The following is a 17,787-nucleotide window of genomic DNA, read 5'->3' on the forward strand; positions in this document are numbered from 1 at the left end:
GAAAGGTTGAGTCAACCCAAGCACGGGCAGAAGCATAACGGCTAGTTGTGCAGAAGTGCTTTTTGGACTCCCAACGGCTATAAACGGCTAGTTTCTTCAATCCAACGGTCAGGAAGGACTATTTGGAGGTTGGAGAAGTATTTAAGAGGGAGTATTCATCAGAGGAAGTAAGCTTTGGAAAATACATCAAGTGCATTCAAGAGAGAACCCTAGCAAGGCAAGCTTCATTCAATTGCTTCATTCAAAGAGCCAAAAGAAAGTGGTTGAGCAGATTCCAAGAGACATTAAGAGCTCCACCAACCCTTGAAGAGTGAAGCAATCGTGACAAAGAAGAGAAGAGCCTTATTAAAAGGATAACTATATTCTAAACTGTTCTTTGTAGCTCATAATTGTTTTATTTGCTCATTTAAGAGCTTTAGTTCCTTGTTCTTTATTCTTGTTGTAAGGTTTGTTGGTAAGCCCGTAAAACCAACATTGTAGATTGTTGGTAAGCCCGTAAAACCAACGTAGGTTATTGGTAAGCCCGTAAAACCAACGTAGGTTGTTGGTAAGCCCGTAAAACCAACGTAGGTTGTTGGTAAGCCCGTAAAACCAACATAGGTTGTTGGTAAGCCCGTAAAACCAACGTAGGTTGTTGGTAAGCCCGTAAAACCAACGTAGGTTGTTGGTGAACCCGTAAAACCAATTGTGAAGGTTCGTTGGTGAGTCCGTAAAACCAACATAGGTTTTTGGTGATCCCGGAAAACCAAAGTGTAAAGGTTTTTGGATTGTGAGCCCGGAAAACAATCCAACTGTAATCCGCAGGATTATAGTGAATTCCTAAGGGGTCGCTTGGGGAGTGGACGTAGGTGCTTAGGAGAGCACCGAACCACTATATTTCTTGTGTGTTTGCATTGTGTATTGTCTTACTTTACTACAATTACTTACTCATCAATTAACTCGATTAAGGAATCAAAAAGTTAGAAAAACCAATAGAAAAACCAATTCACCCCCCCTCTTGGCTTGTCACCTTGGGCAACAAGTGGTATCAGAGCAGGTGCTCTATAATTCCTTGCCTTTTTGATTTTGACCTAACCGTCAAAGAGCCAAAGATCATGACAATTCAAATAGACAGTTTTCTAGGAGAGGGACAGTTAATTGATCGACCTCCACTATTTAATGGCATAAACTACACACATTGGAAAGCACGCATGCGCATTTTCATTCAAGCACATAACTATGATTTATGGAGTATCATAGTCAACGGGCTACACACAAACACTAATCATGATAAGAAAATGGCTCAGCAAAATGCAAAAGCCATGAATATTCTATATTGTGCATTAGATGATAGTGAACTTAATAGCATATCTTTTTGCATAACTGCTAAGGAAATCTGGAATATGCTTGAAGGTAAATATGAATGCACTAACATTTTTAGTGAATCTGAAACTAGCTCTGAAGAAGAAAAGCAGCAAACTGAAATTAAAAATCCTTGCTTTATGGCACATGAAGATAAGGTATGTATTGGAACACAAAGTGATTTCTCATTCCAAGATAAAGTACATGCTGAAACTCAATCTGATTTTACATTTGATGAACTTCATGATGCTTTTTCTGATCTATACTTAGAATATAAGAAGCTTAGTTTAAAGAATAAAAAGCTAAATCAGAAAAATCTATCTCTTGCTGAAAGCTATGATATAACTCAGAAAAATAATAAATTACTTTCAAAAGACAATGAAAGGCTAACTAAAGAAGTTAACAAATTTAAGCCTATAGTTGAAAAATTTACTATCAGCTCTGAAAAACTGAACTTAATGATAAATAATCAAAAAGCTGAATTTGAAAAGGCTGGATTAGGATATCAATCTTGGTACACACAAAAATCCCTTAATGACATTTGTGTTAAATCCTCCACTATCTATCCTAAAACGGATTCTAATTTATCTGATGAACCTAATGAACAAAAACAGAAAATTAAAAATCCATCATCTACTTATATTAAATCGATGTTTGTTAAATTTAATAAGAATATGCAGAAATACATTCCTTATAATCCTAAAATCTGCAAGCCTATGGACAAAATAGCTATTAATAAAATATGGGTTCCAAAAGGAACAATAATAGCTAACCTACAAGGACCCAAAAGAGCTTGGTTTCCTAAGTTGAAAATCTGAATATTTTCTGTAGGTGTGTCTAGCACTCAAGGCTCCAACAAAAGATGTTAATTAGACATTGGGTGCTCTAGACATATATTAAAGAATGAAACTTAAAATATACTTAAGAAAAGTAATTGAAATGAAAAGAATAATGAAATTAGTAATCCTTGCATCTCATCACTCTCTTTGCCTTAGTATCCAATTAAAACATAAATTGCAGGTATTAATCAATTCTGTGATATAGGTAATATATTTAAAAATATAATCAAATCACTTCATTTTATAGTATGCTTTACTTACTGCTGGATAAGTTGCTAAATGATTAATCAATTTATTAAGAATAACTCTATGAATTCTCTATATGTTTGATTGAGAGTTTTTATCAATGGTATTATCTTTTATTGATAATAGACATGAGAATGTATACTTGGTATGTCTTTAAATATATGCACTATGAATACCAAGATTAAAGAAACCACTTTTGGCATATAAAATCAACTCATATTAGTATGTACTTAATCTCAAAAGACCTTGTCATTGGCTTACTTAAATTAATTTCTAAAAGGTCAAAGTTTGCTATGCATGTCATCTAGAAAAACAAACTAGAATCATTTCGAAATCTGAAAACATTGTTTCCACCTCTTAGTCTTTAAAAATTCTCCATAAGAACTTATTTGGATCTCTAGGATAGTGAGCCTAGGAGATAAGCTTCTTGACTTTGTAATTATGGATGATTTCTCAAAGCTAACGTTGGTTTTATTCTTGGCACTTAAATTGAAATATTCTCTGCTTTGGCACAAACTTACAAAAGGTTTCAAATAAAAAGGGTTTGCAAACTGTGAAAGTATCATGGCACAGTTTTGAAAACCAATTTGTTAATAAGGTTTGCATAGAAAACGGTATTGAATACAATTATTTTTGCACCAAGAATACTATTATATATAGGGGTTATAAAAATATAAAAATAGAACCTTTGTTGTGTAAGGACAATGCTTTGTGATAGCAATTGATTAATGTTATCATCACAGCTTGTCATATTATAAGGTTTCTATTAAATCTATTTTTGAAGAAAACCCCATATGAACTCATGAAAAATAGAAAATCAAATGGTGCATACCTTCATGTTTTTCAGTTATACATGTTATGTTCTCAAGAATGAAATATATGCCAAATCTGATAAAATAAGTGTTTCTTTGGATATTACTCTCTAAGCAATGCATATAGAATATTCAATGAAAAGATACTAGTTGTAGAAATGTCAATTCATATTATTCTTATTAAAACTAGATCTTTTATTGAGAATATAGTTTGTCATTTTGCTTCTATTTAAAAGACATTAAGAAGAATGAACAAGATGATAATTGGTTAAGTTAAACTAAATCATTTTGAAAGGGATAAAATTTGAAATCTTATTGAAGAATCTGAAAACTTTTTATATTTGGAACAAAACTGAGTTTTTCAGAAACACATTTAATTAAGAAGAATTTGTGATATCTAAAAGAATTAATCAGAAAAGATGAAATAGATCTTGATGAAATCTTTGCATGATTAGAAGCCAAAGATAACCACTTTCATATGATTGTTTTATGAGACTTGTATTTTGTCAAATGAATGTGTAGAATGAATTTCTGTGTGATTATATTATTAAAATTTTTACGTAAAAATAACCATCTATATTTGAAAAATATTCATTACAAACATGATAAAATACTATTTGATTTAGAACAAGCACCAAGAGCATGATATGAATGATTAAGTAACTTTTTGATAGAAAGTAATAGTGATAAAACTATATATCAAAAAGAAAAATTCTGATATCATAATTGCTCAAATATATATTGATGACATTATTTGTGGTGCTACTAATGAAGCTTTATGTAAAGTTTTTTTTTTTCTAAGCTCATGCAGGGTGAGTTCGAAATGAGTAAAATGGATGAACTAATCTTTCCTCTCAAACTCTAAACTAAGACAAATAAGAAAGAAGATCTTCATTGGCCAAAATAAGTTCACAAGAATATTCTTACAGAAGTTTGGCATGAAGAAAGGTATATCTATGACCCCATATTGTAGAGTTTAAAAATAATGAGCAAGGTAATTTTATTGTTTGAAGCTGTATTACTATATCATGCAGCTTGTAGGCCAAATTGTATGCTCATTTTGTGCTTATATGCAAAGATATCAAACTAATTCTAATGAATCACATCTAATTGATATCAAAAGATTCATAAAAATCTGTTAAGATAATAAAACTAAGTAAGTCCTCCAATCTTAGGTAAAAGCAAAACAAGCATAATATATTCAGCACATTTGTAAGAATTATGTGAGCATTCCTTTGGATGGGATAAAATCCATAATCAACTATAATAGGAAGAGTTTAGAGTGAAAATTTTTAAAGAGAAAAGTTTAACCTTTCTACATTGCTCATCATAGGGATGGTGCCAATGAGGAGGCTAGTAGTAGTACCCCGCACTATTTGACCCAACTATTCGGTGTAGGGTATATTAGGGACGGCACAAGAGGGAGGCTAGTGGTAGTACCTCGTGCCCCTTCCAACTCCACCGGATAGGGAGCAAATAGAATATAGAGCATAGAAAAGTAAAATCGAAAAACAAATGAAGATAATCAAAATGTTCATTGAGTGGTTAAAGGAAAAAATTAAAAGAAATTTGGAGAATAACTCAATATGATTCCTAGATGAAAACTACGGTTTAAGAAAAATAGAATTAATTTTGATGCCTTGGTTGTTTGCTCCGATACGCATATGAAACATATCTTTTTCTATCTTATAAGTATACTGAAATTGGTCTAAATGATGTGTTTTTCAATAATCTTGATTGCGAACAAACAGTTCTAAGCATATGATTTTGTTTTGATATTAAAAAGATTTATTGTGCTACATGTATACATTGCTAAGAAAACATGACTAAGAAATTGAATTTTATAAATATACACTTGAATGATTTTCTATATGCTTTTCTCCTACATAATTAAGTGCTTCTATCATTAAGAGAAAAAGCTATTTTTAGAGGAGAGTGAATGATCTTAAGGCTAGTAATATTTTAGCTCACTCAAATGATTCATAAAGAAAAGAAAATGTAATTGCTTTTGAAAGAAATTTGAGCTTCAAAAGAATTATTTTCAGATCAATATTTCAGTGCATATTCTCAAAAGTTAAGAGGAAGTATAACTTGTTCTTGAAAGACTTAAAAGAGTGATTGCTATAAATTTTGAAAAACTCTAGATCACTCTATATCACAAAATTTCAGTTCATTCATGCTTATCATTAAAATCTGAAATTCAATAAAAGAAAAGAATATTTAAAGAAGAATGTATCTTTTGAGGGAAAGCCTTAAATATTCAATCTTCTTGCATTCTGCATCTTTTTCAAAAGTCACTTACATTTGATGCATACTTTGAATGTTTTATGTTTGATTCATAATCATTCTTGTCAATTTCTAAATTTAACCGCTTTACTTACAAAGCATGAATTAATATCAAGAGCCTTACATAAATGAAAGAGAAATGAATTTTCTTAAAGCTAAATCATTAAAGGTTACTCTATGTAAATTTGGCAAAGAACTTTTAGTATGTTTTTAATGTCTAACTGATCTAAAACTGATATCAAATTTAAGCATATTTTGGTATTAGACTTTGTGATTTATTGAATATCTTTTGAAAGTTGGATTTTCATCTGTACTTAATTGGTAAATCACTTGAAAAGAATTCCATTTGTCTTAGTATTGGAAATTTACTTTGGAATCTATGAATAAGCTCTTATTGGCTTGCACTTTAGTGTTTCAATCCTGAGCCAATCCATTTTAATTGATTTTGATGCTATGATCTTTAAAGGAGTAAAAGAAAGTCTTTAAGAAAGCTTTAAAAGAACTTTCAAAGCCCTGAATTTTATGTATCCTACATTGCATAAATTCATATTTTAGTATCTATGCCCCAATACTTTTATATCATGAAAGAACTTTGAAGTCATTAAGAATTAAGGATTCAACATAATCTTATGTTTTTCGAGTATATAAGTTTTGATCTTTATCTGCTCTTATACTATTCTCTGTAAATTAATTAGATTGCTCTCATGTTGCTATATACTTAATATATTAAAAAAAAGGGTGTTGGATTTTCATTCGTGCTTTTTTTGAATATTATTCTTGATACTCTTTGAAATAACTTGAAAAAGATTCCATCTACACTTGATTTGAAAATTATCTTTGGAATCTACATTTAGAGATCACTTCTGGCTCACATCCTAAATGTCTCATTCTTAAAGCCAAACTTTTCATCCTTGATTTTGATGATATCTGTTACCCCTGAAATTGTTTCAGGTTTACTCTTTTTGAAAGAAAGGTAAAAGAACTTTAAAAGAATGTTAAAATCATCAAATTTGATGTGATCTCATCATAATTTTGAAACTATTAATTGGCACTGATCTATACTCATTATCTTGCCCTGACATTATTGCCTTGAGTTACGTGATTCATATGCTTGCAATAATTTGACATACATTGAATGAAATATTGCCTTATGCTTAATGTTTCATTATTTTGCAATCTTTTTGATATTGTCAAAAAAAAAAAGAAATATCTGAGTATATGCTCATAATGCTTTATGTTTTGAATTGAATATAAATCAGCTTAGATTGAAATATGTTGATTATATTAAAGCTGATTAACTCTAAAGCATTATCATGAAGTATGTTCTTAAAGTATCTCCCAGACTTTGTATTTGCTCTTTGTGGTAGTTTGTATTTCTTCTCTAAAACATAGTGCTTTTGGCATAGACAATGTTTCTCTTGAGTTATGATCTTTGTGATTGTCATTACAATGCTATCCATTTCATTGTTATTCATTCTTTTTGATGATAACAAAAAGGGGGAGAAAATATAAGGGAGAAACTAGAAGCAAATTCTATAAGAAAAACAGTATAAGGGAGAAAATATAATAGGGGAGAAAATATAAAAGGTATATATTATATACTTAAGGGGGAGACATGTGAAAAAAAAAAAAATCTAAATTCTGGCACATAATCATAGAGATTTTTCTTGCCTCGATACATGACTTGAAACTCTTGCTTTGACACAAACTTTTGAAAATTTTGTCTTAATGAAATACAAGAGTAAGGGGGAGCAAAGTTAAAACTCATTTGGCATCCATTTGGATAGGAGAGGGGAGCTCTTGGTTCATTTATACGAACTCTAAATAAGACTACTTTGAAACTCTTGAACCAAAAGTACTTTATAAATGTTAAATCTAACTTTTCATATGAATACCAATTTGCTTACACTCAAAGTTTTGTAATCATCAAAAAGGGAGAGATTGAGGATGATAATGTTATTTTGATGATTAACACAACCATTGAGGCCATATCAAATTAGAAATGCAAATTAACTTGATACATCATTGATAAATGGCACACCCTCGATACACTCATGATACATTAGGATTATATGGTCAAAACCACTCTCAAGATTAATAAACGATATAAAATTTGTAATAGAGAATGGAAGAAAGCTCAAGAATTCATTTTGACAAAGTTTCACGTTACAAATACCTAAAAGGGCAATTCGGTAATTTCTACTGTTAAGGGTATGAAACTTTATTGTGCCATGCATCATAATTTGCTTGGAATATCATATTGTTGTTTCAATGTGCATAACTAACCTTCAAAGTGCAGAAAAGCATGGTTAGAGTCGACCTCAATTAGTTTGGAGTCGACCCCGATACGTTTGGCACGCCTTTGGAACACTTGGCACAAAGTAGGAGTCGACCCTAGAAGAGGTGGAGTCGATCCCGGCACATCAAGAAACATTCTGGCACATTCTAGCACTTATGGCACGGATGAACAGTACTTGGGTCGACCCAAGTGAAAGTTGAGTCGACCCCATCCTCAAGCCTCAAAAAAACAGTTCTCTGGAAACACTGAGAGGGTCGACCCAAGAGGAAGTTGAGTCGACCCAAGCTTGAGTCGACCCAAACACTGAGAGGGTCGACCCAAAGACAGTGACAGAATACATTGACAGAATAGGTTCTCTGGAAACCCTGAGAGGGTCGACCCAAGTGAAAGTTGAGTCGACCCAACTGAACCTTGAGTCGACCCAAAGAAATGTTGAGTCAACCCAAGTGAAGAAAGGCTGAATTATAAGTTTCTGTGGTTCTGAGAGGGTCGACCCAAGGAAAGGTTGAGTCGACCCAAGTGAAAGTTGGGTCGACCCAAGGAAAGGTTGAGTCAACCCAAGCACGGGCAGAAGCATAACGGCTAGTTGTGCAGAAGTGCTTTTTGGACTCCCAACGGCTATAAACGGCTAGTTTCTTCAATCCAACGGTCAGGAAGGATTATTTGGAGGTTGGAGAAGTATTTAAGAGGGAGTATTCATCAGAGGAAGTAAGCTTTGGAAAATACATCAAGTGCATTCAAGAGAGAACACTAGCAAGGCAAGCTTCATTCAATTGCTTCATTCAAAGAGCCAAAAGAAAGTGGTTGAGCAGATTTCAAGAGACATTAAGAGCTCCACCAACCCTTGAAGAGTGAAGCAATCGTGACAAAGAAGAGAAGAGCATTCTTAAAGGGATAACTATATTCTAAACTCTTCTTTGTAGCTCATAATTGTTTTATTTGCTCATTTAGGAGCTTTAGTTCCTTATTCTTTATTCTTGTTGTAAGGTTTGTTGGTAAGCCCGTAAAACCAACATTGTAGGTTGTTGGTAAGCCCGTAAAACCAACGTAGGTTGTTGGTAAGCCCGTAAAACCAACGTAGGTTGTTGGTAAGCCCGTAAAACCAACGTAGGTTGTTGGTGAATCCGTAAAACCAATTGTGAAGGTTCGTTGGTGAGCCCGTAAAACCAACATAGGTTTTTGGTGATCCCGAAAAACCAAAGTGTAAAGGTTTTTGGATTGTGAGCTCGGAAAACAATCCAACTGTAATCCGCAGGATTATAGTGAATTCCCAAGTAGACTTGGGCATCGGGCCGTGCCGGGCCGGCCCGGCCCAGGCCCACCGGGCCCGAGGTCTAAACGGGCCGTGCCGGGCATGGCCCGTTCAGCACAGAACGGAAGCCCGGCCCGGCCCCAGGCCCGTCTATTGGCGGGCCGGGCCGGGCACGGCCCGTCTCGGGCGCAAACGGGCCATGCCAGGCACGGCTCGTCTGGAGAGGGGGGAGAAAAATAGCCGTTTCCAACGGCTATTTTGGGAAATTTCCAAATTTGCCCCTCCCAACAGTCCAAAAACGGCTAAATTGAGGGTATTTTGGGGAAAAAAATTTTGGGCTTCTATAAATAGCCCTTTCCTCCCTCATTCTCACCACACCAAACCAACTATTCTCTCCTTCTCTACTACTATTATTTCTCTCTTCTAAAGTGCTCTTCTAGCAATTTAATTTTTAGTTTGCATTTAGCAAGTGTTCAAGTGCTACACAAGAGGAGGTTCCTGTTGAGAAGAGAAGGTCACTCCTATTGGGAGCACAAGAGAAAGCTCAGAATCTCGACTCTGTCTCTGCCCTCCGACCCTCTACTTAATTCCTCCTTGTGGTTAGTTTTTATTTTTTGAATTCATCAATTTAGATATGTCATCTTTTGAGGAAAGTCAGTTTGGCATTCCTCCTGTTTCTGAGGGAGAAGAAACTAATCCCCAACCCCATGTTCCTAGTTCCTCTAGAACTAGTGAACCAAGTGAAGATCAAACCTCTTCTCGTAAGAAGACTAGTGCTGTATGGAATGAATTTGATAGAGTTATGGTTGATGGAGTCTGGAAAGCTAAATGTAAAAAATGTGCCAAACTTTATAGTTGTAGTAGTAGTGGAGGAACAGGGCAGTTAAAAAGACATCAAGAGAGTCATAGGATGCATGATTCTCATGCTCAAACTCAAAGTACCCTTAATATACAAGGGGGATTACTTGTAGGTAATTTTGCATATAATCATGAAAATCAAAGAAAAGCACTTGTAAAATGGATAGTTAAGGATGAATTACCTTTTAGTTTATGTGAATCTTTTAATTTTGAAGAATATGTTCAATTAAACCTACAACCTACTTACAAAAGAACTAGTAGGCGTACATTTAGAAGAGTAGCTATGACTAACTTTTTAGCAATGAGACAAAGTTTAATTGAAACACTTTCTACTTTAAATGTAAAAATTTCATTAACTTCTGATATTTGGTCAGCATCTGTAGGTAGTAATTGTTTTATTGCCATTACTGCTCATTATATTGATAATGATTGGCAATTAAATAAACGTATTCTTGCTTTTCGTGCTTTTGATTTTCCACATTCTGGGCAACAAATTTCAAATGTCATTTATCAAACTGCATGTTCATATAATATTAATGATAAAATTATGTCTATTACTTTTGATAATAGATCTAATAATAATTCTGCTGTTGCATTATTAAAAGACTCATTGCATCCCATGTTAGATGGAAATTTATTGCATATTAGATGTGCATGTCATATCTTAAATCTTTCTGTTCAAGCTGGCATGGGCATGATTCAAGATGTGATTTCAAAAATTAGAAATGCAGTTTCTTTTATTCATGCTTCAAGATCAAGACTTCAAGAATTTAAGGAACTATGTATAAATCATGGTAAACGTTTTAAAAAATTTAAACTTGATGTAATTACTCGTTGGAACTCAACATATAGCATGATACATGATGTATACCCATATAAAAACTTATTAAGTGTATATATTAATGATCGTGGATTAGGCTTTACATTGACTGAAACTGATTGGAATAAAGAAAAAATTTTGGAAGATTTTTTGCTTAGTTTTTATAATGCTACCAATGTTCTTTCTGGTATTTATTATCCAACTTCATGTTCATTTTTACAACAAGCATATATAATTAGTCAAAAATTTGCAGAACATAGATATGATGATGTTTTAATGCCTATTATTGACCTAATGGAATCTAAATGGAATGAGTATTGGGACAAGATATGTCCTATGCATAACTTAGCTGCTGTATTTGATCCTAGAGTTAAATTAAATGGCGTGCTAATTTTACTTGATGCATACTGTGAAAATATGAATCAAGATCCTGAACCTGCTAAAAATGAGGTAAAACAACTTCTTTATGATATTTATGCTATATATGATGAAAAAATTCGTGGATCTAGATTTTCCATACAAACCTCTATTTCTTCTTCTAGTAGTTCTCGTTCGTCATCTATTTTTTTATTCATTGCACAGAGAAAACACACACATGCTTCAAGTTTATCTTCATCTTCTTCATCTTTAAGTAGTGAACTAGAATTTTATTTACGAAATGATCTTCAGTCTGCATATGATGAAAATCAAATAGAGAATCTAGATGTATTAACTTGGTGGAAGAGTGTTAAAAATCAATATCCTGTTATGTCTGCAATTGCACGCGATATTTTACCTGTGCCGATGTCCACGGTAGCATCGGAATCCGCTTTTAGTGCAGGTCGGCGTGTTCTTGACGAAAAGAGAAATAGGATGACGGGCGAAACGGTGGAGATGCTTCTCTGCTTCAAAGATTGGTTGGATGCTGAGGCAAGACTTCAAGATAAAGGTGGACATAATACAACATCCTCTGATGATGATGATACAAACACTACTGAAGAGTGAATACTGATTCACTGAATCACTGATGATTAGTAAGATTTCTTAATTTTTTATAATTGTACATTTTTATTGTATTCTGGAGGTCAGACCAAGGTCCAAACTTCGGCCCTTTCTTATTGTATTCTGGAGGTCAGACCAAGGTCCAAACCTCCCTTCATGTACCATTTTGATTTAAATTAATAAACTGGTAGGGGTCTATGCCAAACCCCCCATCATTAAGGTGGCTTTATATTAATAAATCCTTAATTTTCAATATTTATTAATTTATTAAAAAAATTTATGAAGCATTAATTTTTATGGAGACGGGCCGTGCCGGGCTGGCCCGCGGGCCGTGCCGTGCTTGGCCCGCGGGCCAAGAGAAGGCCGTGCCGGCCCAGGCCCGAAGCGGGCCGTGCCGGGCTCGGCCCGCGGGCCAGAAACCCGTGACCCAGCACGACCCCCTTACATGGGCCGTGCCAGGCACGGCCCAATACTGTAGCTAGCGGGCCGTGCCAGGCACGGCCCGCTTCGTGCCGGGCCGTGCCGGGCCGTGGGCGGCCCGGCCCAGTGCCCAACTCTATTCCCAAGGGGTCGCTTGGGGAGTGGACGTAGGTGCTTAGGAGAGCACCGAACCACTATATTTCTTGTGTGTTTGCATTGTGTATTGTCTTACTTTACTACAATTACTTACTCATCAATTAACTTGATTAAGGAATCAAAAAGTTAGAAAAACCAATAGAAAAACCAATTCACCCCCCTTCTTGGCCTGTCACCTTGGGCAACACGAGTTGGCATTGTCCCTCGGGTGGATTTCTAATCTCGAGTTGGCTTCAGCCCTCGAGTGGATTTCTGTTCTTAGGTAGATGTCTATCACCGAGCTCATTATTATTCCCGAGTTGGCATTGTCCCTCGGGTGGATTTCTAATCTCGAGTTGGCTTTGCCTCTCGAGTGGATTTCTATTATCGGGTAGATGTTTATCCCCGAGCTTATTATTATTCCCAAGTTGGCTTCGGCCCTCGAGTGAATTTCTATTCTCGGGTGGATACTTATCTCCGAGCTCGCCTGTACTCCTGAGTTGATGTCGACCCCCGGGCAGGCTTCTATCCTTAAGCTAATTTCTGGTTAGCTTCCTCCTTTTCCGATTTCGCTCCCCTGGGCAAAGCATAAAGCGGCCTGCACTATCAAATAAAGAGCTACGAGCTCACTTCATATGAGACTTATTTTCTAATCGGGGGAATGTACCGAGCCCGAAGACTTCAACAAGTGCTAAATGCAGCTCCTGCTATATGAGATGGGCCCGGATCTAGGCTATGCAATTCGGATCTTGATGTCCGAACATGGAGCGGAGCAAACTCAAATACTTGGTCACCCAAGGGAATCGATTATAGAAAATTAGTTTAATTAGTCGATTTATTAGCGAACAAGGAAAAATATTATCTAGACGGGTGAATAAATTGACCTTGAAACAACAACGATTAATTACTATTGCTCCCCTTGTTCCTTCAACCAATTTTCCATTTCAGTTCTGAGTTTAGGGGAAGGAAGGGGGCTGTGGCGTGTTCAAAAAAAAGGCTGTCCTGGGTCGGGAGAGTCTTCAGCATATTGGTCACAATCATCAAAGACCTGAATCGGAGGACCTTTTATCACGACTTTCACCTCTTTCGTACCCTGCTTCCACTACTGTACGAATAGCATTTCCTTCTACACGAATAGCATTTCCTGCTACAGTTTGAGCAGCAAACGGGGTTTGACAGTATATTGAAAGAGAAGAAATTTTATTGATAGTGAAGGACGAAGGCAGAATACAAGGGTGCCCGACCTTATGGTCGGAAAAATTACAAAGGGCCTAAATGACCAATTTTACAAAAACAAAAACAAAAATTAGTCAACGTGGACGACTTCCACATTGATGTCAGTTACGGCCCCCGACTCGGTTGCGACCTCCGGAATGTCGTCTCCGACTGCTTCAGAAGCGGCCTCAGCTCCAACGCCAGCATCAGGAATGACTATTGATTCCATCCTGTCGGCAGCTTCGGGAGCGATCTCCGACATAGCCTCGGCATTGGCTTCTGCAGCATCCTCGTCCATCTCGGTAGCTCCGTCTAGGTCTGGTTCAAGGCTGTTGAGATCAACTTCAGGGCAGAACTGCTAAACTTGGAGACGACAATTGTCGAAACCTTGAACCATAGCAGCAGCGGCCCCTTCCGCCAGTTCAGCGAGGTACTCCTTCAACTGACAGAATTTCTCGATGGCCTCACAAGCGGATGATTCCACTAGGCTCTCGAGCCGCCCAACCTTCAGCTCCCGCTCTTCCTTAACCAGAGCGACTTCGAGCTCGAAGATGTGGCTTGCAAAGGAGGAACGAGCCCAGGAATGCTCGGCCTCCATATCTCGAATCTAAGCAAGCCTATCCTTTATTACGGCTTCAGAAACACGCACCTTCTTCTTGGTCTTTCGAAGTTGCTGTGCGGCAGCTGTAGCTTTCTCCTCGGCCTCACGCCGCTGCTGCTCAACAGCGGCCGCTCGATTTTCGGCCTCCTACTAACGTTACGAAGCAGTTGCTGCTCGAGCTTCGTCCTCTTGCTTCTGAAGCTCGGCACGCTCCATCCTCAGCCTGAGCACCCTTAGCTCCTCCCGGTCGGCGAGTACGTCAACCACATGAAAAGACTGGCACGAAAAGACAAGAGTGTCAACAAAAACTGAGCATTCACAAAGAAAATGAACAAGGGACAGAAGGATGGTGTCACTCACCTGCACGCTTCCGAGTAAATATGATGGACGAGGTCACCAAGGTCCTCCTCCATCTATACACGGTCGCGTGGAAGTATGATGCTGCGCACGAGCCCACGAGCTACATCTTTAGATTCAAGAGCCAAATCGCCCTCAGATGCGCGACGTTGATGCCGCGGTTGCTCCCTGCCGGACTTGGAAAACATCGGCTCGACTCTCGCCAAGGCTGGAACATCAGAGAAAGTCGCAGCCTCGGCGCATAACAAGACCATGGGGGGGGGGACCGAAGTCCCAGGCCTATACCCTAGCTCGAAATCTCGTCCGAACAATTGGGTTATCGCAGCGACCTCTGGGACTTGATCGGCAAGCACGACCGCCGCTCAGTCGGAAAGATCCCCCACAGTCATCGACTAGGGCACCTCGGCCTCTTCTGCGAGCCCCCGAATAGGTTCGACTAGAGCAAGGGAGGCATCCTCAGGCTCTCCCTGCTCGATCTCGAGGCTGGGGGCAACTCTTGCCTTCTTCGGCCTTCCCTCAAGCCGGACCCCTTCGAGGGCGGCCTTTTTCTTCCTATATGCAGCCATCAGCATCTTGGTATTGATAATCATCCCTACAATGTCTGGAGACAAAAAGGCTTATCAAATTTTAACATAAAAGGAAAGAAGAAAAAGCCAAATTACTCTTACCCTCAGGACGAGCTGGGCTCAGGCTAAGATTCACTAAAGCCTCCTTGCTGAGCAGGTTAGAGAGCTGAGGAGTTTCTTTCAGTCCAAGCAAAATATCTAAGGTCTTCTGCTTGGATTGTGACAACTGCGGGAACTTATTGTTTGCCAAAGCCAGCGGAAAGCTCCAGGTCGGATTAAATCCCCACGACCGCTCGGAGGAGATAAAGAAAAAAATATCCTTCCATCCGTGAATGGAAGTGGGCATGCTCCCAAATAGCTTGCAGCCACCTCGAGGGAAGAAGTACCACCACCCTTTGTCCACAGGATTGCCTTTTAATATAAAGCAACTTTTGAAGACCTTCACTAAGGGGGACAGGCCGTGTGCCAGGCAAAGGACGAGAAAGCCGATGATTAGTCTCCATGAGTTCAAAACGAGCTGCACCGGCACCAGGCCATACACCGTCAGAAGCTCCTCCATGAATCCGTGCAGAGGGAACCTCAGCCCTGCTTGGAGTGTATTTGCGTATCTCCGACCCAACCGTAAGTGGGTTGGTGACTCGTCCTCCGAGGTCCGGGAGCTCGAGAACGAACTCCAGAGAATTGAAGAATCGCGCTTGAACCGAGCTTAGATCCTCGTCACTCATGAGCGAGCCGATTCATTACGGGCTCAGGCCCACCTCGAGTTCAACATCTCCTACCTCGGAAGAGGCCTGAGCTCGCGATGGACCTACATCAAACATCGATGCCCTCGTCGGCGAGTCCCTTGTCTTAGTCTTAAGATTATAGAAAAGGGAAAAGATGAAAGACTCTCCGAGCGACCGAAAGAAGGGATAAAATGCCTACCTAAAAGCTCGCCGGAAAGGGTGGACAGGCAAAGAAGGAGAATGCCCGTCGGGAGAAGAAAGCAACAGCCGGTGCGAAGGCCGACAGAAAACTCCCAAGAGTGCCTAGAAGAAAACTCCAACACCACAGCAATGGCGGCTGAAGAAAGAAAACCAGGAGCAGGGAAGGGTCAAGCAATGATCCTAGGATCCTCTTTTCAGGCTTTATATAGGCCACTATAGCGGCTCCAATCAGGCAGCCTAAATGATCAGACGACCTGGGATTCACCATGGTGGCGGGCCATAAAATGGCCTCAACAAATCTCCCTGAATCGCCCCACTAAATGTTGATGATTATGGAGAGCGCTCCGGAGTTCGAAATGTTGATGACTGGCCTCTTGCATTCCGCCAGACGAGACGCTTCGGAGAAGGGAGCATTAATGGCCGGCTTCTCACATTTCGCCAGACGAAATACTTCGGGGGATGGGAAATTAATGATCGAAATCCTCCTTGTCCTGTTCCAACAACCTCCAGAAAGGAACGCCCACGTGGAACACTGAAAAATTTCTACGATAGATTTTACTCAAGAAAATCTGGCAGCTCAAACCTTCTAAGGCCGACGTTGAGCTTCCAACCATGAAATGCATCGAGGCACACCCATCTCGGTATGCACCTCTTTTCGCCTACGTGATCGAAGCACTAGACGATCAGGAGTTTGCCTATTTCCATCGTTCGAGCTGCGGGGTAGCTCGACCTCGAAAGTGCGGGGCAAATGATGGGGGGCAAAATGGATCGTCCAGCCCACAACTAGAAGGCCACCTAGTTTCGGCCCAGTAAGCGTCAAAGCTAATCGGCTGAATCTTCACTTTGGCCCAGAGTTGGCTCAACTTCGGGACTCCGCCAAAAGCTCCACCAACTCCAGTATTCGCCGACTCTCCGACCAAGTTTGGGGTGCCTCCAGTATTCGTCGACCCGCTCCAACCAAGCTTGGGGCGCCTACCCCAGTAATACGCTCCGACCCTCGAGCTTGAGGCGCTCCATCAAGCACACCTCGGAACTCGAAAAGTAGAGCTACTCACAGCACCCGTCAAGTCGACCTCGTCAAATGTATGATACGATCTTTCAACAAGCTCGGCCTCGCCAACGACTGCACCTATGTGTGCGCCTACGCCCATCCACATGGCCGTACATTACAACACTACCGTGCCACATCTCCATAGCCGGCCTTCAACAGTCAGCCGACACCTTGACTACTCCGGCCATACCCTGTTGTGACTGTCAACATCCTACCGTTCTCAAGAACAGGCAATACTACACGCCACCAACCCGTCTAAGCTACGCGCCATTCAGTTCAGAGCCACGTCCCCTCATAATGAGGGTCGACAGTGCCTCTGCCACCTGGGCCACTCCACTGGGACTATAAATAGCTCGGTTAGGTAACTTCCAAATTTATCCCACTCTAACTTGATCGTCGAAGGGCCCTCACCGAAAACACCGGTGAGGCATTGTGCAGGTCCATAGCCATCGCACAGAAGGTGGCTTCCGTCTTCTCCTTCCAACCAACGGCGACTCCCTCGACTCCACCGGCATGGTCACTCTCGGGCCAAATTTGAACCACAACACTAATCATTTTATTTATGGACATCCTATTTTTGAAGACATGTACCTCGCATGATACATGATTATGTTATTATTTATGTTAATTTTTATTGTTTAAAAGTATTGAGATTTTATAATGTCTGTCTTGCAAAAAGAGAACCAGCTTGACGGAAATACAATACCAATGGATCCTTGCAGACCTTTAAGGTAAGGTTAGTAGCTAAGTGCTTTAAGCAAAGGAAAGGTGTTGATTATTTC

The sequence above is a fragment of the Phoenix dactylifera genome, chromosome 16, assembly GCF_051530095.1.
Source record: "Phoenix dactylifera cultivar Ajwa chromosome 16, Ajwa_hap1_PhDact_Kaust_v1.1, whole genome shotgun sequence".
Taxonomy (NCBI): domain Eukaryota; kingdom Viridiplantae; phylum Streptophyta; class Magnoliopsida; order Arecales; family Arecaceae; genus Phoenix; species Phoenix dactylifera.